The sequence below is a fragment of the Lactuca virosa genome, chromosome 8, assembly GCF_052849685.1.
Source record: "Lactuca virosa cultivar CGN04683 chromosome 8, Lactuca_virosa_CGN04683_v6, whole genome shotgun sequence".
Taxonomy (NCBI): Eukaryota; Viridiplantae; Streptophyta; class Magnoliopsida; order Asterales; family Asteraceae; genus Lactuca; species Lactuca virosa.
Window position 1 is genome coordinate 100,864,017 of NC_136433.1, and position 25,622 is coordinate 100,889,638.

Genomic DNA, 25,622 nt, shown 5'->3' on the forward strand with positions numbered 1-25,622 from the left:
ATTCATGGCATATTTTTGACGATTTTCTTTTTCCATCCTTTGAATCTGCTTCTCATGATGAACATGAGTCTGCTTGATAAGTTCATTGGTAGAAGAGATCAAATCATCATGGGTCTTGAGCATTATGTTGATGGTGGAGAGGTGATGATCTAGATTTCCTTGTAATGTTTCTGGGCTTCTTCTAGAGTGCGCTTTAGGCGAAGAGAAATAATATGGTCTAACTGATTGGCTCAGTCAAGTTCCGAGGGAGCATCAACTTTGATCTCGGAAAGAGACTTGAGGACAAGCTCAAGTTTTAAATCAGGACTTGCGACCTGTATAATCGAAACGTTGTCTCGGATTTCCAACAAGGCAAACAGATCCGCAATATTTTCATCGTAGGATCCCATATCCGAGGTGGAACTCTCAGACTTCTTGTCATCAACATCTTCATCGTAATTTGATTCTTTAGGCTTGGAATCATCAGTTGGATCACCTTGCGTTTGATTGGATTGGTCACCTTCCAAGGTAGCTTCTGGATGAGGAGAGGATAGCTTGTTTCCTTCAGGATTTTCTTCTTCTTATTTAGATTCCTCGGAGGACAAGGAGAGACCAAAATCAAAACATGGTTTTGAGGAAAAAGGTTTTTGTAGCAGATTGAAGGCAGTGGGAACCAGAATGACACTAACAACGGTGTTATCATCTTCAAACATAATCTCATTAAAGAGATCATCTTCGACATCAAGCTTGGGAATTTATGCACTGGTAAACGTTAGAGAATCATCCGAAGCATTGTGGAATCGGAAACATCTCCTTTAGCAAAAACTTCATTCCGAGGAGGATCATCCACTATGTTGTCATGAGTGGGAACATCTGCACTCGGAGTCTTCTTCAAAGAGTGGATAAATGGTTGAAGCTCTTGATCTGTCTCTTCGTTCGATGGAAACATGAATGTAAGGCGACTTCAGACAGCTCGTTGACGCTTGGAAATCAACATACATTCAACTTGTTCTTTAGTGAGCTCCAGATGCCGTGTATGAGCCCTGTCAACAAAATCTGACTAATCCTTCTCAAAAATACCCGATCGTCCTTTACCTGAACCATGTATCTGACCGGTTGTGGCTTTCGAAACAGGAGGGACTGCTCCGTCGTAAGGCTTGGAATTAGTGACAGGGGTCACTGATTATGCTTGTGTTAAAGACAAATGGATGTTTAAATTGACTCGTGGGAGTATCCTAGGGGGCTCCAAGGGACTTTTTTCAATACCAACACCATTTTTTTGAGAAGATGGGGGTAGATTATAAGCATAATCCCCATGTGTGGGTGCATGTGATTTTGAAACTCCGAAGGGTACTTCAGAAGAGTGGCTAGGTGGGGTAGGCTGAGACCCAAAGTTAATTCGAATGCTGATTTGTGAATCCTTTTGAGAGGATTCACCAGCTTTGGTTCTATTTTTGGCTTTGACTTTAGAAGGGGATGCCTTCCGATTGGAAATCTATTTGATGCATCCTCTAGATGTGGTTGTTTTGTTCTCATTCGAGGTTATTTTAAACGATATCGGGGCAGGTTGTGTTGGGTCAAACACAACCTAGATCTCAAGATGTTGTTTGAGATGTGGTGAGTCAGATGGAACAGTGGCCAACATTTGTTCAGGTAATCTTCTAATAGGTCCGAAAGCAATTTGACTAGGCAACCTATAATTTTTGATAGTCTTGAAAGAATAATATACCTCTCGGATGTCTGAATTGAGTGGTGTAAGTCCCAAATCTGTTTGTGTATCAATCAGATCCGTTTGATGGTGCGGAGTCCCAATCAAACGGATGATGTCAAATAAAAAAGAAGAGAAGAAGAAGAACAACAAGTGAATCTATGATGTATTCAATGAATAGAATGATGCTCCATACACATAGTACACACACACACTAGTTCTTCCCTCTCTATCACACCTTGGATTTCACACACTTAAGCTCCTCTCGACCGTACACTCATCTAACATGCACTCCTCACCTTATATATATGAGACATGGGTCGTGAACAGGTTCACGACCGTAAACCTGTTCACGGCCGTAAACACAACCGTAAACATATATACAGCCGTAAACACCAAGCTGTTTACGGTCCTAGACATAAAAATACATTTTCCTAGAAAAGTAAAGTAAAAATCATATTTTGACCCAACAATCTCCCCCTTGGTTTATAGCTTTCTTTTCTATTTGACCCAACAATCTCCCCCTAAAAAAGTAGCTGTCCTTTCTTGTTAATCTTCATTTGGAGCTTGGCTTCAGCGTTTATCTTCGATTTCTTCACAGCTTCAAGATGAACTTGATGAATCTTCAATGAATGACTTCATCTTGAGCAGTTGGGACTTTCTTTAGAATTTGACATTGAACGGACATTGGGTGAGGAGGCTTCTTGTAGAGATTCTTGAAAAATGGAGCTTTCAGCTTCAGAATCGTCAGAGAGAATATCAGAGAGAACTAATCTTCTGGATCACTTCAGCAGGTTCATAGATAGCAGCAGACTGATTGAGGAGGATTCAATGCAATCCGTCACATAATATTACATTGCAGCTTCACCTTGCTTCTGGGGTTGAAAGATTGCTCCTTCGAATGAGAATTATTCGATGATCACGGATGAAGCTTTGACTCAGAAATCTCGATACAGTTTCCATGAGTCTCATCTACATCTGAATTCACTTTTCAAGACAAAACAAAACTAAAAGATAAAAACAAAACTAAAAACAAAGTTAGCACACAATATTTTTGGATTTTTGATTTTTCTGAACAAGAAATAAAACAGAAATAACACTAATTTTGGATTTTAATTTTCTGATTTTTGTTTGATTTTTGAATTTTTTTTAATTCTCCCCCAAAATTTGTGCATAGGGGAAAACTATGAACAAATTTAACAAAAACAAAAATATTTGGGATCAAAGTTGTGAGACAGTCTTAACTTTGTTTTTCAGTACCTTCACCTTCATGAATAAATCTGGTCAATTGCCGGTATTGTGGTCCACTTAAACACGAAGAATATTTACAAACTTTTCTAAATAAACCATTTAGCTGACGACGACCACGGGTATTGTTGTCCACTTAAATTAAGCAGCGAGATCTACAGACAACCTCTAAATGGTTCAATTTTAGTTGCACTAGAACGTGTTCCCCACTTCCCGATATACCCTGGTTATCAAGAACTTCCAAAGAACTCCTTACTTTAGGTGAGTAAACAATTATTAAGGAAGAAGACAGATTTAGAGATAGGTGCATATGTTGTGTCCGAGGTCGGATCTCTTTCAATCACGCAGAGGGGACAACATATGACTAACAGAGATAGAGGGTTATAGAGATAATAGGGTGCATATGCTGTGTCCCAGGTCGGATCTTCCGATCACTTAGAGGGGACAACATATGGCTAACAGATAGGAAGAATTGCATAGATAAGGAGATGCGTAGAAATAGAGTTGCATATGTTGCATTCCAGGTCGGATCTCTTCCAATCACGCAAAGGAAGCAACATATGGCTAACAGATAGGAAGAATTGCACAGATAAAGAAGATGCATAGAAATAGAGTTGCATATGTTACAGTCCAGGTCGGATATATGCCAATCACGTAGAGGAGGCAACATATGACTGGCAGATAGAAAGCAAGAAAATAATTTCCTACAGACCATCAGAACCCCCCAGTCGCCCTATCAGATCCAGATTTAAGGACATAAGTCCGTACATTAAGGAAAAGTCGAATCACTGTTCTAGATGCGTATTAATTTAGTGTATCCCGTAGGTTCCCGTGTTTATATCACTGCTCAATCTACTCGAGCATCGTATGGTCAGTCCAAATAATCCTATCTAAATCCACACTGTCAAATCCTTCGTGCCTACCAATACATTGAACACAGAGCCTAGACAGTTCATATTCAGTACGTTACACTGGTTTAGACTGCATGTTATCACTTTATCTTGATATCACTTCCCAATAATACCTACTAACAAAAAACTATAAGAAAATAAAAAAAAATTGTCTTCAAAACGAATCAGTATAAGATGAAATTCAGGAGTATCGAGAAGAAAAACTCAAACCGTAAGTCACCGATTGAATTTTCATCCAGAAGGTCTAAGAACAACATGCATAATCTCAGAACAGATCCGAAAATTCTTCACATCGTTAAGCACAAAACCCCATGAGTGATCCCTTCCTTTCTTCCTTTCCCGCAAAGGACACATACTCTCAAACCAAGTTCTGAGTGTTGCACAGTTGAGAGATGTCCCTTATCATGTGCCTGGAACAACCACTATCAACAAACCGAAGTCTGATGATATGCCTCCATAGCTGCTCCGACACAGAGCGGGATCAGTTGGTCTTTGGAACCCAGTCCATTTTGAAACTGGGTCGACCTTTGTCATCAGTGCAAGGTACTCTCTCCTATGACATATCCTGCTTATCACAAACAGAAGATGTAGAAATGTTAGAATCATTAGAAGATTTGGGAGATTGAACCTTTGGTATCCATTTGTAGTTGGGTTTGACCCATTTCTTGTTCGATCCGATGGGTGCCTTGGCACTTGATTTTGAACTTGAAGTCGGCCGTTTAGATGACTTTGACCTAGCCGGTCTCGGTTTCGTTGGAGCATCTCTTGGATTGGACTTCTTGGATGACATTCCCTTCTTGTTCTTGGGAGTTGGATTCTTTGCCTTGGGAGTTGAATTCTTGTCCTTCTTGGCATTCCAGTTATCATTGTTTGAACGTGGCCTTGAAGGGTTTCTTTTGAAGTATCTCCCTCTTGGTCCGTTTTGCTAGCCTTGTGTGTAGTAGGGAACGTATGCGCGATTTGGACAATTTCTGGCAATGTGTCCAGGTGTTCCACAGTGAAAGCAAGTCTTTTTCTTCACTGGGTAGTTGTTTCTTCCTACCCCTGGTGGCGTGCCCTTGCCTTGTTTCTGGTTGTTCCCACATGTGCAAGTACAGGAGTCAGATTGTGTGACAGGTGTAGATGGAGTGGATGTGCTTGTGTCAGATACATCATCACTCTTAATAGAATCATCATAAATCAACACATCAGATTTAGAATTTGAAACACAATCATCATTATTTTCAGACACTTTCTCTCCAGCCTCTTGCTTTCCTTGACTTAAAGACGGATCTGCATCGGAAGTAGAAACGTTAGTATCTATTTTCCTAGCACTGCTTTCTGGCACCTGTGGAGCTAGTTTACCATAAACCATAAATGGTTCTCGGTCTATCTCCTCCTGAGTCAATGGAGTAGCAGTATAATTGTGATTGAGTGGGGGATGGACACTCTCATAGCCTATTCCCACTTTCTTCTGGTGCTTCCATTTCATTTGATGTTCAATTATTGCTGCAACTCTTTCACTTGACCCATCGAATTTCTTAAAGTTGAAATCAGCATTTGCAAAACGAATCTTCAATGTGACAAGTTCAGCAGTTGCAACAGCAAGTTCCTTTTCAAGACATTTAAAATCAACGCACTTATCACTGTATTCTGCCTGTAGCTTCCTGAAGTCCTTAGTCTTGGCCTCTAGTTGTTCTTTTAAAGGTTTCTGGCCTTTCCGAAGTTGGTACCCTTCGTATTTTAGTTCCTCGTTCTCTCTACGTAGTAATTCGTAATGCACACGTAAATTCTCCAAGGAAATTTCATTGACATTGATTTTTGAAGAACTCATTGTTTACCAAAAATGCTCTTTAACTTGAAAACTCAAAAGTCAACCTTAAAAGTCAAATTTTAAAAAGGCAAACTTAAAAATCAAACTTGAAAAGTCAAACTTAAAAGTCAAACCGAAAAGCTAAATTTGAAAATTTGAAAGTTAAACGAGAAAGTCAAAGATTAAAGTCAAAGGTCAAACTTTAAAGTCAAAGTCAAAATTTTAGGTCAAAAGTCAAAAATAAAAGTCAAAAATTAAAAACTAAAATTTTTGGTTGAAAAATGGATTTTAAAATTAAAAGAAATTGATTTTTGGGGTGAAAATGACAATATTGCGAAAATAGGATCGAGACAGGGACGCCTTATGAATTAAATCTGGAAAGCGCATAGCATCTAGCAAGCTAGATCAGTTGGAAAGGCTCCTGGTTGAGTAGGGTGGAGACCCGGGTTCGATCCCCCACCCCGAAATCCCTTTTTTTTATAGAAGCACCTCCTGCGAGGACTCCTGCTGGCCGAGAACGAAGCGAGAACCGCTGCTGAGCCGTAAACTCCGAAGCGAGGCTGGCCGCAAATTGCCTAGCCGTAAACCAAGGACCGTAAACTCCCTTCGGGCCGTGAACCCTTCAAAGGCCGAGAACGCTTCAAAGGCCGTAAACACTGCTTCAGATGCGAAGAAAAACGACGTTTTTCACCCTTTTTGCTCCAAAACTCGTTTTTATGAAAAACGCGAAGAACAAACCCCCTTATTTTGCCAAGATCTATCCAAAAACGCATAAATCCTTCAAAAATAAGATCAAATACGCTCCAGATCTGAAAAAATTGATTGATACAATCCAAGCTCTTATACCAACTGTAAGTCCCAAATCTGCTTGTGTATCAATCAGATCCGTTTGATGGTGCAGAATCCCAATCAAACGGATGATGTCAGATAAAAAAGAAGAGAAGTAGAAGAAGAACAAGTGAATCTATGATGTATTCAATGAATAGAATGATGTTCCATACACATAGTACACACACTAGTTCTTCTCTCTCTATCACACCTTGGATTTCACACACTTAAGCTCCTCTCGACCGTACACTCATCTAACATGCACTCCTCACCTTATATATATATGAGACATGGGCCGTGAACAGGTTCATGGCCGTAAACCTGTTCACGGCCGTAAACACAACCGTAAACACATATACAGCCGTAAACACCAAGCTGTTTACGGTCCTAGACATAAAAGTACATTTTCCTAGAAAAGTAAAGTATAAACCATATTTTGACCCAACAAGTGGAATGGATTCAAGTCTCTTGGAGTAGAGTTGTTTCAGATTTAGAGCCTAGAATCTCGGACTTGGGATCTTGTTCGGTTTCCTCTAGATAGAAAACTTCCTAAAATCTTGCCACAACACTTCCAATAGATCAACGACGTTGGCTTTTTCGGTGAAGATGTTGTACACCACATAAAGCCAATATTTGCTTATGGTGTCTGTACCACCATGTTTGAAAGATAAACCTCTAAGAATGAGGTGCATCAAGATAGTCCAAAGGCCAGGAACTACTGATTTCTTGAACTCCTTGGCATTGAACTTGCCATTGTAACCGATTTGGGTAAAAAATGATTGAAATTCTTCAGATGATGATTCATGCACTCGAAAACCTTTAGGGTTTTCTGTAATTCCAATTGCTTTGAGAAAGGTGGCCTTGTGAACCGGTACAATCCTGTCGTTAGTCATCTTTACTTCAAGAAAACCATTTTTGATCTTCACTCTTTCGAAGGATTTGTGAAGAAGTCTGAGAGGGAAATTAGGGTTATGGATTTTGGTGAGAGGAACAACGATGGGGTGGCGGGAGATAAACTCGATCATGATTCTCATAGACTCATCATAATCCATCGGTTCAAGAGAGAACAACTGGTATGTTTCTATCAGAATGATCTTAGTGGAGGAAGATGAAGCAGACCCTTTCGATGATTTGTTCTTTGTTGTTGGTTTTGAAGATGTAGATGCCATTTCAGATGTTTGGAAGCCATTGCAGGTGATTTGGAAAAGCTTTGAGGAACAGAGTATAGAAGAAAAGATCTAATATGAAGATAACCAAAATGAAAAGTGGGAAAAGTTAGGATTCAAAATCCTTATATAGGTTGGAAGTTTCAGGTCGGGTCAGAGAGTAGAATGATGACACCCGAAAACCGAAACAGGTTGCATTTAATGCATAGCCCAAAAAGGCTTCCTATGTGACAGTTGACAACAAAATGATGGGACGTTTGTTTGTTCAAAAACGAAAACCATCGATTCAGATCAAGAAAACACTCTGTACTTTATTAGAACCTATGCCAAAGCGTGTTTATTAAGAACTAAGAGGATAATCATAAAGAAAATTAGCGTTAATATATTCATGAAAAACGTTTCAGAATTAAAACTTTAATGATAACCTTAAAATTCATTTATTGATGATAGTCACATAATCAGATTCCAAGATGGAGTGTCATAAGATAATTCAGAAAGAGTTAAAACACATCATTAATACATGATATATATTTAGAGATGGCACAATCTCTAAATGAATATCAAAGGTAAAAATGCATGATGATCTTAGAGGACAAGTTTTTCAAAAAGACTTAAAGTTTCGAGAAATGAAGAAACAGAGCTCAGAAAGAGATAAGTGATGAAATCACATTACCATTTCGAATTTGAATTTTGAGGTGTACTTCATAGATATCGTTCCGAGGTAAAATATTCTGAGATGAAAATATCTCAAGATATCTGATGTGACTATATCGGACTAAACTTCAAATGAAAAGGAATGCTGAAAAAGTTAATATTAAAAGAAGAGTTTAGACAAAAAGACATATAATGATCCTTTGTTTTCCGAGAAGAAACAATTCCGAGGAGAAAGGGTTTAATTCAGAATTATTTGACTTTATAGTGTTCCCATTAGAGAGTACAAACTTCTTTAAAGAATTGAGGATCAGGCATCATCATTCCCATTTTGTTTAGAAACCCATTAAATTTGGTTTCGTCTAATGCCTTAGTAAATACATCAGCAATTTCATCATCAGGTGGAACAAAAATGAGCTCAATGTTACCTTTTAGAACATGATCTTTAATAAAATGGTACCGAATATAAATGTGTTTGGTCATGGAGTGCTGAATTGGATTGTGAGAGATCATAATTTCACGTTGAGAATCATAGTAGATAGGAATATGTTGAAATCGATAACCATAGTCCAAAAGCTGAGATTTCATCCATAGAACTTGCGAGGTGCAGCTTGCAGCAACAATATATTTCGCTTCGGCTATTGAAGGAGGAATATAGTTCTGTTTCATGGATGACCACCTAACCAATCTTCCACCCAAAATCTGACAACCACTAGATGTGATTTTTCTATCAAGTTGAAGTCCTCCATAGTTTGAGTCAGAATAGGCTTGAAGAAGGAGACTTACATTTGCAGGGTACCAAATTCTGAGGTTCGTTACTCCTTTGGGATATCAGAAGATTTGTTTGACAACGAAAAGATGAGATATCTTTGGATTAACCTGGAATCTAGCACAAAGACATGTAGAAAACATGAAGTTCGGACGACTTGTAGTGAGGTAGAGTAGAGATCAAATAATTCTCATATACTTCTTTTAATCAACGGAAACACCTGATGGGTCCAAGAAGATCTTATGTCTGAAACCCATTGAAATCTTTGTAAAGGCACATGTGTCCATTAAATATTTCTCCAGAAGTTTGGAAATGTATTTCGCTTGATGAATGAAGATTCCTTTGTTGGTCTTTTTAACTTGTAGTCCAAGAAAGAAGCTTAATTCACGATTCATACTCATCTGGAATCGACTAACCATTAGCTTGGCAAAATCAACTACCATCGTCGAATCAGTTGATCCAAATATTATGTCGTTAACATATATCTGAACTAACATGATTTGGTTTCCATTTGATCTTTGGAATAATGTGGGATCAAGAATTCCTCTTTGAAAACCAAAACGCTTCAGAAAATCAGTGAGTGTATCGTACTACGTGTGTGGAGCTTGCTTGAGGCCATAAACAACTTTTTGGAGTTTGTAGCAGTAGTTCGGATATGAAGGATTCACAAACCTAGGAGGTTGTTGAAAATATTCTTCAGTATCAATTTCACCATTCAGAAAAGCACTTTTGACGTCCATTTGGTAAACATTAAAGCCATTGTGAGCAACATAAGCGAGAAAGATTCGGATAGCTTAAATACGAGCAATAGGAGCAAAGGTCTCATCGTAGTCAAGTCCTTCAATCGTCAGGCTTTTTTCGAAAGACCCATCCTGTACCAACAATAGGATGATCCTGAGGAGGAGGGACAAGAGTCCACTCTTGATTTCTGCTAAATTCTGCTAGCTCTTCTTGCATGGTTGTAATCCAATCGGAATGTTATAAGGCTTCATTGATAGATTTCGGTTCAACCATTGAAATGAATTCTGAGAAGTGACACTCGTTTTGAATGTTAGCAGCAAAGCGAGTTTGAAATTTAATTTTAAGTTTTCCGATAACTTGATTCGGAGGATGATACTTTGTCCAAATATGCATTCTCGGAAGTTCTTGTCCAGCGGATGATCCAATATCAACAATGGGGTTTTTTTTGCTCCCCATGAACAATTTGAATTTGAGGATGCTACTCGTGAACTTTTGAACCGGATATGTTAGCATCGTCATTGTTCGAAAATTCAAAGACGTTGACATCATCTTCATTGTTGTTCGGAATAGGATCAAATTCAACGAATTGATCTATTTCATCTTGAAATCCATCGACATTTGATTCAAGGGTTGGATGAATATTCTATCCGTCAACCTAATAAGGTTGAAATACATTGGAATCAAATGGAGGAAAGGTTGGTGTCAGACCAGAGATATTTTGAGAAACCGGAGTGGCTGATGAGGACATACTTGATTTAGATTCTGAATCAAGAGCAGTTTCTAATGGACCGAACAAGCTTTTGAAACCAACTTCATAAATAATTTGATGATTCGGAGACCTAGGAGGTGGAGCGTCGGACTCCATGATATGTGTTGTAACATGAGTGGGAGCTGATTTCCGAACAAAATTATCATCAAAATTGATATCAAAACTTTCTTCAATTACATGTGTTCTATGGTTTTGAACCCTGTAAGCTTTAGATTTGGCTGAGTATTAAAGAAAGATGGCTTCATCGGATTTAGGTTGAAACTTGGTGAGTCGATCACGATTGTTTTTTATAAAGCATCTACACCCAAAATATGCAAGAACGAGATACTCGGCTTCTGATCATTCATTGCTTCATGCGGTGTTTTGTTGAAAGGACGATTGATGATGCTTTGATTTTGAGTGAAGCAGGCTGTGTAGACGGCTTCGACCCAAAGATAGAGAGGAAGGTTTGCAAAGTTCAACATTGACCGAGCGACTTCAACTATAGTTCGATTTCTTCTTTCAACAAAACCATTTTGCTGAGGAGTGTAGGGAGCAGAAAACTTGTGTTCAATGCTCTTGTCGGTGAGAAACTTTTGAATGGTGGCATTTGTGAATTCAGATCCATTTTCACTTCGAATTCTTCTGAAAGGAAGTTTAGTCAGGACTTCAATGCCTTTGATGAAGGTGATGAGCTCGGAATCAATTTCTAACTTTAGTCTTAAGAAGAAAACCCATGTGAACCTTGAGTAATCATCAACAATCACAACAATGTACTTTTTGTGATGTAAGCTTTCTACGGAAGATGGTTCATAGAGGTCGATGTGAAGAAGTTCAAGTAGTTCCGAAATGGATTTTTCAATCAGAACATGATGTCCTTTCTTTGATTGCTTCCCACATTCACACGCAACAAAAACATGATCATTTTCAAATTTGGGGAGTGGAAGACCTCGAACCATTTCACCAGAAACTAGATCATTCATGTATCGGAAGTTGAGATGAGCGAGCCTCCAATGCCATAGCCAACTTACGTTAGGAACGACCTTTGAGAGATGAAAAATTTGAGGCTTTCCGATGATCATGTTAATGTATAGAGGATACATATTCTTGATGCAATTTGATTTGATAAGACATTCTTTCCTGTAAAATCCTGGAATTTGCAGGTATTTCCGAATCCTCCCTATTATTACTATTTTGTCATTTTTAGTCCTTGGCGATGGAAGGGTGTATCCATGAGATGCCCTAATGGCTAATATTGTAATTTTGGATCAAGAGGAGTCCGCTGCGCGTACATAAGGGTATGCTGAGCGTACTAGGCGCGCCCTAGTACGTTGGGCGTACTCACGTCAGGTGGAAACCCTAATATTTAGGGTTTGGGTGGTATATAAGTATCCTTATGAGCTCATAACCCTCTACCATTTCAGCCTCCATAGTCTTGAGCCGTTTTCCCCAAACCCTAACCCCTCTCTTGAGTGTATGAGCTAAAAGTGTATGTTTTGAGTAGTTGAAGAAGAAGAAGTTGCATCAAGGTGTTGGAGAAGTGAGGCAAGCTTGAAGATCTAAGATTATATTGTCCTCTAGAAGCTCCAGTAGGTAAAAGGCTTCTGCCTTTATGCTTATATGATGTAGATCTTTCCTTGATAGTCTTATGACACCTTTCTTGTCCCAAAAAGTCCCAATATTGTGCATGTTATGTTTTGGACGTGTTAAGTTGTCCTTTCAGACCCTATGATGGGTTCTAAGTGATAAAAATGAGGTCCCAATGGCTAGAAGTATCCCATGCAAGTGGTAGAAAGGTCTTAATGGCTTAATACCTTGCATTAAGGACTTTCTTGATGTTCAAAGTCTTAAAGTTTGAGACTTTGCGGTTCTAAGACACATTTGGTCGATGGATCTGGAATTTGGGCTTAAGTGCTTAAGCCATTAAGCACTTATTTGAGTTTTGAGTACATCGAGGGTACACCCCGCGTAGAGAGCAATACGCCCCGCGTACGCAGTCAACGTCCCCGTTTTCGAGTCAATACGAGGCTCGCGTACGCCCCGCGTAGCTTCGGAGTACGCCCAACATACGTCTTCTGTTGGGCTTTTGCGATTTGGGCTTCGGGATTGGGCCATCTTTGGGCCAGTTTGTTTGGACCCTTATTGGACTTTTTGAATAGTAGTGTCTTGGGCAAAATATGGAAATGGACCTTAGAATGAGGCCAATTAGAGAGTTGGGCCCAATTTGGAAAGTTGGGCCAATTATGGGCCTTGTATATTGCGCTTTTGGATTAAGGAATTGGAGTTGGGCCTTGGCCCAACTTAAGGAAAGGATAGAATGGACTATTACCCTATGTTTGGGTCCTTAGCCAAGATTGATATTCCAACTGTTGATTAGTGTTCGTTTATTGTGATAGTTTAGGATTTTCAGTGAGTCGGCAGTCGGAGGTTTTCAGTTCAGTTCGACATTGTGAGGTGAGTTCTTCTTGAAGGGTTTTGAGCATTCTAACACTCCTATGGTGTACATGCAACCCTATAAACCTTGGATCTTTGTTTTCTCTATTATACATGCAAATATTTGATATTCCAAGGTTTTGATCCTAACCAGCATAATATGAAGCAACTATACTACAAAAGCCTAGTTAGATGACATACCTTTTGATGGAGCTTGAAATCTTAAACTTTAAGAGCTTAGCCCCAATAATGTGGAAGCCTCAAGTGGAATCACAAGTCACCAAAAACACCTTGGAATACTTGAGATAATAGTAAGCACACTAGAAATTGGCCCACCCTTGTATCCTCACACACTAGTGCCATTTCATGTGCCAAAAACCTCTTTATATAGTATGGCGGATTAGGGTTTCATCCGTGTAAACCCTAATACACATGACCTTTCATTTCCATAGGATCCATGGGTTAAAACTCCATGGACTATCCATGCAAGCTTAGCCCAACCTAAATGAATTTGGCCCATACTATATATAAGAGTCCATATTTAATTAGTTCCTTTTGATCACTAAATTAATTCTAATTTAATTCTTGATCAATACTAATTAATAATATGATTCCATATTAATATATTAGAACTTATAATATATTAATATAAATCATAAACATACTATTCTCAAAAGACTATCCATATAAATTATTCCGGTGAAGTGCAACCCAAATGGACTATGCCAAATTGGGTCAAGTACATACCAATTATAGTTATGGACTTAGACACTAATCCAACAGTCTCCCACTTGGATAACTCTAAAACTATTATTGCGTATGACTCTGCAACCCGACTAGCAATCGTAGCTCTTAAAAGCCGTTGTCGAACTCTGAACAAATCAATGACGCGTCCATTAGATAAGGGATCATATATTCCTCCATTCTAGATATCATATGGACTGAGACATGGATTATAATCATTCTCTATGTCCATTTGTTGTTTCTCGATTTCCAATTTATGATGACCGACTAATTAAACAAATCAAATCAGTCCAGGCTTGGCCAAGCACTTATGGGTGGCATCACTAAATCAATGAGGGGCCCACAGATATCGCTTTTATGCCTACAAGGGTAAAAGGAATGGATAAACTTCGACTCATATGCTTGTTCTACTACTTGTTGAATCATACACAAAGGCACGTTTTATAACATCGAGTTACCAATGCGTTTTCATACAATCAATGTATAACCAACTCATAGGCAACAACTCATATCTCTAGGTTTGAAGAATATAAGATATTATCGTCTCATGATCACTCGTGATAAATCCATGAAGTGAGTCAAATAAGCATGGGTTTAATCCAATACTCAGAACTTATGAGCACTCATGAATGTTGTAGCAACTCTTGCTACGTCCAATACCTTAGACATCTACAAACCAACTTCATGACAGTCTTGCCATAATACCTACTTCCAACGTATTATCGACTGTGGATGGTTTGAATAACTTAGTCATTCAGGAAGAATGACCTAGTTATTCTGGAAGTCAAAACATGCAAAGTGAAACACAAGAATAATCGAATCCAATATGGTCTCAGAACTTATGAATATAAATAGAACACCTTTTATTTATCACCATATTGATTACACATTATTCATTGTATAATGTTTCAAATTTATCAACTTAATACTTGAATTAAAACAATAGTTGTCCCATGTTCCAAGCATGTACACTATGTTTTTCTGAACACTAGTCATGCCATACACCAAGTATGCACACTATTTTTGTCTATGATCTTTACTTTGTGGGATAGATCGATTGAACATAATTCCAATGATTCTCATTTCACAATCCCAAATCCTTACCACAAATGCAAGAATTCCAAATTCCTGCCATTTACCGAAATCTGTTAGATTCTAAACTTATATGCATTGATCCTCTCGTAATGACTATGCACAAATTCACAAAGACTTGTCAACAGACATTACAGAGTATTCCAATGGAGATCATTCCATGGAAATGAAGTCTCAAATTCAAAGTACAATGCTTTGAACATCCTTCTTCCATTAAGTTTCCTAATCTTACACAGATCTAATGAATAGCTTCCACCTATGGAACATTTCCGCATTCCCATTTTGACTATCACTTCTGAACAAGAGTTGCCTGTTTTTAGAATATGTCAATATGGCCCTCTCCAAAAATTTACAACATACTTCCAACTGTCCCTGAGCAACCAATCTTTGGAAAACCTTAGATTGTCCTCGACAATTGCTTAATCACTTTAGTCCTATCCAGTTCTAATACTTTTTCCCTCTTAATGCCATAGGCATTTGGAGGAATTTAGAACAGATGAATATTATAGCACATGCAATCGATCCTATATCCGAAGCATATGGGACACGATTCATGATGTCTCACATAAATACATGATACTAGACGAGTCTTTTGCTATAATATTTCTATTTCTATTTGCCATGTTCTCATAATTTAGATTATGAAAAGGGATGCCATAATCATAATCGAATTTTAGAACGCAAATAATGTTCCCATATATAGAATTTCCTTATGTTGAACCATTCCAACATAACATTCATATATATACTTGACTAAATTTGATTAAAATCTCACTATCTAAGCTTTTAGATTTGAAATGAAGTATAATTTCTTCTCCCTTAATTATAGCAAAACAACTTTTCCCAATTAAAACTTTTGTTTTCTATAATTAACATTGCTAACTTGCAACACTTATTATAATTATCATACTCCCACTTGCATGATGATTATTAGCATAACACTTATGCTCCCACTTGATGGGTTTTAGGCATAAGAACAATCCTATGTGCTCATACAGACCCTAATGCTTGGATCTAGGTTTCTCTATTGTACATGCATTGAATCCAAGACTTGCAAACCCTAATCTAGCATACATAATTCGAAAATTAACTTAATACATCAGATCTAGATGTTTACCTCTTCAAAGATTGGCTTAGATCTTCTTATCTTCTTCTCTTGAGCTTAGAGTCACAATTGTAACTCCTCTAATGGATCACAAACACCTCAAGCAAGAAGGCAACTTTGAGAGAGGAGGGATGATGCTAATTTTCGGCCCTAGGGTTTCTCTTGGAAGCAAGTAAGTCGAAAATTGGAGCCTTGGGGTCTTATTTATAGTGCAGGCTGCTAGGGTTTCAGTCTAAACCCTAATAGATACCTTAGCCACCAAGTAGCCCAAGGAACCTTATGGAATAAGGCCCTTGGACGAAAATTATGATGATCCTTCATCATAATTTCGTTCCCCCTTAGTCCATTAAGTTTCCCAGCCCAAAACTCAACTATCACACATTTGACAGTTTATGCCCCTTTATTTAATTAATCTCTTTTAGTCACCAAATTAATTCCTAATTAATTTATGACTAATACTAATTAAATAAATATGATTTCTCCTTTAATATATTATTCTTATAATATATTAATAAACCATAATATCCTCTCTCTCATATCAAATTACCTTGTCAAGTTGCTTTGGTGAAGGCAACCCAAAAGGACCATGCATAACCGGGTCAAGTACATACCAAATATAGTTACGGGCTTAGACATTAATCCAACAGTCTCCTACTTGGATAAGTCTAGTAACTATATCTCACATACGACTTCAGGATCTGGTTAGCAATCGTAGCTCTTATACGCTTCTGTCAACTCTGATCAAAATCCTGTCCTTCAGATAAGGGATCGTATAATCCTCTGTTCTTGATCTCTGATTTATTCGACATAGAATTTAGTTGAACACATCAACTTCATTCTGACCGGGCCCGACACATAAGTCAAACTAAATCATCGAGTGGCCAAGATATCGCTTTTATTCTCTTAGAATAAAAGGTACAGAAAAACTTCGACTTATATGCTTTTATCATTTACTAGCTAAGTCACACACAATAATGCGTTTTATAACATCAAGTTACTGATGCGTTTTCGCATTATCAATGCATAATCAACTAGCAAACAACAACCATATCTCTAGGTTTAAAGATTATATGATATTATCATCTTGCGATCACTTATGGTAACTTTCATGAAATGATACTAGCAAGTGCGGGTTTATTCCAATGCTCAAAACAAATTTCATAAGCACTCATAAACTTCGTAGCAAACCTTTGCTATGTCTAAAACCTTTCAGACAATCTACAAACAAATTTATGACAATCTTCTTTCATAACTACTTCCAACATATGAGCGATTGTGGACTGTTCGAACAATCTTATTATTCAGGAAGTCAAAACATGCAAAACTGGAAATAACAGATAAATAATCAACACAAGATAGTAACTTTCTTACAAATAACACACCTTTATTTAATCATCAAAATGTTGAATACAAAATTATCCATTACAAATTTCCTACCTATCTAATCTAAACTAATATCGTCCTTTAGTCCAACGCTCCTAGCGTGCTTCAAATGCTTAACCCTACTCAGTCCCTTCGTAAGGGGATCTGCTGGGTTATCTTCTGACGATACCCTCTTCACAACGAGGAGTCCCTCTTCTACCCGATGTCTAATAAAATGGTATTTCCTGTCGATATGTCGAGATCTGGCATGATCTCTTGGTTCCTTGGTCAAGGCAACCGCTCCTTCATTATCACAGAAAATTTCCATGGGCTCCTTTATGGATGGCACAACTCCAAGGTCTCCAATGAAGTTCTTCAACCATATAGCCTCCTTTGACGCCTCGCTTGCCGCAATGTACTCTGATTCGCACGTTGAATCAGCCACGGTCTCTTGCTTGGAACTTTTCCAAGTCACTGCTCCTCCGTTCAGGGTAAAGACCCAGCCTGACTGCGATCGGTAATTATCCCGATCCGTTTGAAAACTAGCGTCACTGTACCCTCTCACCCTTAAGTCATCACTCCCACCGAGGACTAGAAACCATTCCTTGGTCCTTCGTAGGTACTTAAGAATATTCTTGACAGCAATCCAATGTGCCCTACCAGGGTTCCCTTGATATCTGCTGACCATGCTCAAAGCGAAGGCCACATCAGGGCGAGTACAAGTCATAGCGTACATAATCGAGCCAACTGCGGAAGCGTAAGGTACTCGGCTCATATCAGCTATCTCTGCCTCTGTACTTGGGCTCTGAGTCTTACTCAGTTTGGTATTGCATTGGATTGGTAACTCCCCTTTCTTGGAATTTTCCATACTAAAACGTTTTAGTACCTTTTCCAAGTATGTATCCTGACTGAGTCCTATCAGTCTCTTACTTCTGTCTCTCACTATCCTTATTCCCAGTATATATGCAGCTTCTCCGAGGTCCTTCATAGCGAAACACTTCCCAAGCCAGGATTTGACCTCCTGCAAGGTTGGAATGTCGTTTCCTATGAGTAGTATGTCATCGACATACAATACGAGGAAGCTCACTATACTCCCACTGGCCTTGACATACACACATGACTCATCTTCATTTCGCAGAAAACCAAACTCTTTGACCTTCTCATCAAAACAAATATTCCATCTGCGAGATGCTTGCTTTAATCCATAAATGGATTTCTCAAGCTTGCACAATCTATTTGGATGTTTTGCATCGACAAAACCCTCTGGCTGATTCATGTAAACATCCTCAGCCAACTTCCCATTTAGGAAAGCGGTTTTTACGCCCATCTGCCAGATTTCAAAATCATGAAACGCAGCTATTGCGAGCGTTACCCTAATAGACTTTATCTTGGCAACTGGCGAGAAGGTCTCATCATAGTCAACTCCAGGAGTTTGAGTAAAGCCCTTCGCGACCAATCGCGCTTTATAAGTATGCACTTTCCCATCCATGTCTGTCTTCTTCTTAAAGATCCACTTGCACCCGACTGTCTTACGACCTGGTACATTATCAACCAAATTCCAAACTTGGTTGCCATACATGGACTGAATCTCGCTGTCCATTGCCTCTTTCCATTTAGCAGACTCTGGGCCTGCCATGGCTTCCTTGTAGCTATTAGGTTTGTCCAGATTTACTAGTGTACTATCACTAATAAACGTATCCCCGTCACTAGTAATATGGAAACCATAAAACTGGGGTGGAACAATAACTCTACTCGAACGTCTAAGAGGTAAGGACTGGTCAATTGGTTCAACATGAGTTTCTTCCTCAGGTTGAACGCCAGTGTCAGAGGTTCCTTCATCTCCTGACTCTTGAAGCTCTTCAAGGTCAATCTGACTCCCACTGTCTCCTTGACTTATGAGTTCTCTCTCTCTGAAAACTCATCTTCTAGCAACAAAAACAACATTGTCGCTTGGTCTATAGAAGAGATAGCCAAAAGACTTCTGTGGATAGCCGATGAAATAACACTTCTCACTACGAGGTTCTAGCTTGTCGTGAGTCTCTCGTCTTACGAAAGCTTCACAACCCCAAACCTTGATATGTGCTAACGAGGGAGCTTTCCCTGTCCACATCTCGTGAGGTGTCTTGGCAACCTTCTTGGTGGGAACTAAGTTAAGGATATGGGCGGCAGTCTCTAAGGCATACCCCCAGAATGAGATTGGTAACGAAGCACGACTCATCATAGAACGAACCATGTCCAACATGGTTCGATTACGTCTCTCAGCCACACCATTCAATTGTGGCGTTCTAAGAGGCGTCAATTGCGAAACTATTCCACATTCTTTTAGATAGTCGTGAAACTCAAGACTTAGGTACTCTCCTCCTTGATCAGATCAAAGCATCTTGATTTTCCTGCCCAGCTGATTCTCCACTTCATTCTTAAACTCTTTGAACTTTTCAAAGGTTTCTGACTTTTGCTTGATCAAGTAGATATATCCATATCTGCTATAATCGTCTGTAAAAGTCACGTAGAAGCGACAAGCGTCCTTTGTGGTGGATCTAAAGGGTCCACATACATCTGTATGTATGAGATCCAATACACCCTCACCCCTTTCACATGTACCAGTAAAGGGTGACTTGGTCATCTTCCCAAGTAAACAAGATTCATATACGTCATCGTCCCTAAGGTCGAATGACTCCAAGACTCCATCCTTTTGGAGTTGGGCTATGCGTTTCTTGTTAACATGGCCAAGGCGACAATGCCACAAGCATGCTTTGTCCAAACTTGTGGACGAATCAATATTCAAAACATCATTTCCTAAATTATCTATAACTAACACAGATTCATAAATCCCATTACAAGGTAATGCATTGAAATAAAAGACACCATTCAAATAAGCATTAATAGAACCATTACTATTATCAAACGAATATCTGAAACCTTGTCTAAACAATCCATGAAAAGAAATGATGTTCCTTGCCATATCTGGCGAATAGCAACAATTATTTAAATCTAGCCCTAACCCATTACTCAACACTAAGGAATAAACTCCGATCTTGGTTACTGGTGAAGACTTCTTATTTCCCATGATCAAGTTTATCCTTCCATGCTCCACTTCCCTACTTTTTCTTAGCCCCTGCAAATCAGAACAAATGTGGTAACCACATCCAGTATCAAGGACCCATGAAGTAGCAAGTGATGAGTTATTAGATTTAATTAAATACATACCTACAAAGGTGGGCTTTATCTTCCCATCCTTAATATCCTGCAGATATTTAGGGCAGCTTCGTTTCCAGTGGCCCTTCTGGTGGCAATAGAAGCACTCTGCTTCCTTGGGGTCAGAAGAGGGCTTAACAGAACATGCTTTGGTTCCACTAGAAGAGGAACCATCTTGTGTCTTACCCTTATGGTGGCTCTTAGAAGGAGCCTTCCTCTTCTTTCCCTTTCCTTGGCCAATTGCCAACATAGGAGCAGCCACAGTAGAGGATGATGCAATAGATTTGTCCTTGAGCTTGCTCTCAGCTGTCCTTAGGAGCCCTTGACGTTTACTTAGGGTGACCTCTTCTTTGTTCATATGGTAGGTCATTCTGAATTGGTTGTAGCAGGAAGGCAAGGAGTGGAGGATGATGTCGATAGCCAAATCCTCATCAAACTTAACATTAAGTTTGAGAAGACGATCAACATACCTTTGCATTCTTTGCAAATGAGTAGTTAGGGATTCTCCACTCCCCATCCTAGCGGTGATCATGTTGGTGATGATCTCATAGCGCTCTTGTCTCGCGCTCTGGTGGTACCTGTCCAACAAATCTTGATGCATCTCATATGGATACATGTCCTCATAGGACTTTTGGAGTTCGAGGTTCATGGTGGCCAACATGATGCAATGAACTTTCATTGCATCACGCTCGTGGGCCTCAAAGACGGCTATCTCTTCAGGAGTAGCTTCTTCTGGGTTGATCTTTTCTAGCTTCTCGTCGAGGACATATTCTTTGTCCTCGTAGTGAGTTATCATGCGAATGTATCTCATCCACTCGTTGAAGTTCGAGCCATCAAATGTCACCTTTTGGCATAGGTTCATCAACGAGAATGACCCAGAAGTGTTGTTGTTTGCATTTGAAATAGAAAGGAACAAAGTTTGATTAGAAATGAATCCCCAATTAAACACCCAAATGAGAAATTAGGGCTAGGATCCAACAACATTATTTACAACTTAGAAAAGGGATGCCGTAATCTAAAAGTAAATAATTTGAAGGTAAGTGAATGACGATTCACTAATTTTCACCATGAAAAACGAAAAGAAATTAAGTTTTAAATGTATTTGAAAATTCCTAGATTTCTTTTGAGATTCATTGAACATTTCAATGGCATGTTTAAATCTCGATATGCACTTCAAATTTGCGACTGGGATGCCGAGGATCGCAAACAAGTTTGTGAATAACCATGCAAATCATCATGGTGCACTCAATGTCTTCATCACCTAATCAATGTGCTGGTTAGCCACGCACGCTCCATTGATCTATGATAAAACATCGAGCCACCCTTTGTCACCAATGTCAATCCCAAATTAGTGTGCCGGTTAGCCACGCACGCTCCACTAACGTTTGACAGGGGTATACAGTGTAATTCCATGGAATAGCATCATTTTCACATTTTACCCTAAAGTAACTAAGATGGGAATTTGAAAAAAAAACATTGTAGTTACTTTGCAATATTCATTATACTTATAATGAGGAATTAAGTGCCCTATCCTATCCGTTCGGCTAACGACCCTCCACCAATCAAGCAAGCGGTGGATGTGAGTGTACACCCATTAAGCACCATTTTATAGGAAGCAACCTTATACCCACCTTATAGACTGGCTTCGTGAATGAGGCCTACTAGCGATAAGACTAGCTTATTCTTATACATATATATTAATTAATTTTGTAATAATATAATAGTATAGGGTTGAATTTTAAGCTTGTAAAATTCTAAGGATTTGAAATTTAAATCATTCAAAATTAAACTTCTAATCATAAAATTTAAATTTCAAAACTTGAGGACAAGTTTTGAACTTTTCAAAACACAAGGGATCAAATAACAAATAATATAAATCAAACAATTAATTTAGTGATTATCTATATTTGACCTAATTCAATTTCTTGCAAGATAAGTTACCCAATTAATTCAAATAATCAATTTTAATCATATAAGGAATTTATTATCTAATCGATTGGTAATTATCTTGTGTTTTGGCAAGGATAATCTTTCAATAACAATAAAATTCGAATTTTATCAGTTAAAAACATATAAGGCAATTATTCTTCACCAAAACAGCAAGAAATCCCGAGATATCCTCTGTCTGAGTCCCAAACTCGCCGAGTAGCAATCTGAACTAGCCGAGTAGCAATCTGAACTCGCCGAGTAGGGCCAACTCGCCGAGTCCAGATACTAACTCGCCGAGTTGGTTCGGGCAGAGGCAAGAAAATCGTTTTTCAGCAAGAATTCGACAATTGCATCACATACAACAGAAACCAATCAAGGCTTTGATACCACTGATGGGTTTTAGGCATAAGAACAATCCTATGTGCTCATACAAACCCTAATGCTTGGATCTAGGTTTCTCTATTGTACATGCATTGAATCCAAGACTTGCAAACCCTAATCTAGCATACATAATTCGAAAATTAACTTAATACATCAGATCTAGATGTTTACCTCTTCAAAGATTGGCTTAGATCTTCTTATCTTCTTCTCTTGAGCTTAGAGTCACAATTGTAACTCCTCTAATGGATCACAAACACCTCAAGCAAGAAGGCAACTTTGAGAGAGGAGGGATGATGCTAATTTTCGGCCCTAGGGTTTCTCTTGGAAGCAAGTAAGTCGAAAATTGGAGCCTTGGGGTCTTATTTATAGTGCAGGCTGCTAGGGTTTCAGTCTAAACCCTAATGGATACCTTAGCCACCAAGTAGCCCAAGGAACCTTATGGAATAAGGCCCTTGGACGAAAATTATGATGATCCTTCATCATAATTTCGTTCCCCCTTAGTCCATTAAGTTTCCCAGCCCAAAACTCAACTATCACACATTTGACAGTTTATGCCCCTTTATTTAATTAATCTCTTTTAGTCACCAAATTAATTCCTAATTAATTTATGACTAATACTAATTAAATAAATATGATTTCTCCTTTAATATATTATTCTTATAATATATTAATAAACCATAATATCCTCTCTCTCATATCAAATTACCTTGTCAAGTTGCTTTGGTGAAGGCAACCCAAAAGGACCATGCATAACCGGGTCAAGTACATACCAAATATAGTTACGGGCTTAGACATTAATCCAACAGTCTCCTACTTGGATAAGTCTAGTAACTATATCTCACATACGACTTCAGGATCTGGTTAGCAATCGTAGCTCTTATACGCTTCTGTCAACTCTGATCAAAATCCTGTCCTTCAGATAAGGGATCGTATAATCCTCTGTTCTAGATATCATGCTGACAATACTTATTATCCAGCATTTTGTTTCTTGATCTCTGATTTATTCGACATAGAATTTAGTTGAACACATCAACTTCATTCTGACCGGGCCCGGCACATAAATCAAACTAAATCATCGAGTGGCCAAGATATCGCTTTTATTCTCTTAGAATAAAAGGTACAGAAAAACTTCGACTTATATGCTTTTATCATTTACTAGCTAAGTCACACACAATAATGCGTTTTATAACATCAAGTTACTGATGCGTTTTCGCATTATCAATGCATAATCAACTAGCAAACAACAACCATATCTCTAGGTTTAAAGATTATATGATATTATCATCTTGCGATCACTTATGGTAACTTTCATGAAATGATACTAGCAAGTGCGGGTTTATTCCAATGCTCAAAACAAATTTCATAAGCACTCATAAACTTCGTAGCAAACCTTTGCTATGTCTAAAACCTTTCAGACAATCTACAAACAAATTTATGACAATCTTCTTTCATATCTACTTCCAACATATGAGCGATTGTGGACTGTTCGAACAATCTTATTATTCAGGAAGTCAAAACATGCAAAACTGGAAATAATAGATAAATAATCAACACAAGATAGTAACTTTCTTATAAATAACACACCTTTATTTAATCATCAAAATGTTGAATACAAAATTATCCATTACAAATTTCCTACCTATCTAATCTAAACTAATATCGTCCTTTAGTCCAACGCTCCTAGCGTGCTTCAAATGCTTAACCCTACTCAGTCCCTTCGTAAGGGGATCTGCTAGGTTTTCTTCTGACGATACCCTCTTCACAACGAGGAGTCCCTCTTCTACCCGATGTCTAATAAAATGGTATTTCCTGTCGATATGTCGAGATCTGCCATGATCTCTTGGTTCCTTGGTCAAGGCAACCGCTCCTTCATTATAGCAAAACAACTTTTCCCAATTAAAACTTTTGTTTTCTATAATTAACATTGCTAACTTGCAACACTTATTATAATTATCATACTCCCACTTGCATGATGATTATTAGCATAACACTTATGCTCCCACTAGCTTTGACATGTACTCAGAAATCAGCTAGACTTGTAGAAATCAATACTTTATTGACTTTCTTACCAAAGTTCAGATTTCTGATACAAGATGCTTTGATAAAACTTTATCAAAATCATACACCTTTCCTTATATAGCTCACATGTGTGTCTAAACAATTTCCAGAACTATGAAAAAGAATGCGGTAATCATAGTCTCAATTGTTTAGACCTTTTCCATTTCTCACAAGTCCATGTTAGTGTGCCGGTTAACCACACACGCTCCACTAACGACTTTGAGAATGCAAATATCACAATTGCTATCTACTTAAAATCTACTTAGTGAAAGCGTTTCATCACCATCATTTTCATGAATCGGAGAGAAACCTTATGACACTTAGATTTTATGGTGTATGTGTTCCTATCCATGTGAATTTGTCAAAACCATAATCACAAGACAAGGTTAATGACAAATCTAAACTCATATGGACTGAACTTGTGTGGCCTTAACTTCTTGCCACCTGGCAGCACAAGGGCCTACCATTTCTTCCAAGTTGTTATGCAACCAATTGAGAACTCTCAGAACTCATATGCAAATCAAACTTTAACTAGAATGGGCACAGAAATAGGAATATGTCAACACGATAGGTTATAAACCTCAAGTCGTTTGCTAGTGATAAACTACAGGTTTTATTCTTGATTAGACTCTTTCAAGATCTTTTAGACTCCCACTGCCCTCTTGACATATAAGACTCTCTTGCCAAGACCCATTCTTTTACAAACAAATATTCAAGAGATAGTGCGGATTCTTATCAAGACAAATACTTCACACAATTGGCCTAAGTTGGTCTCTGTTTTA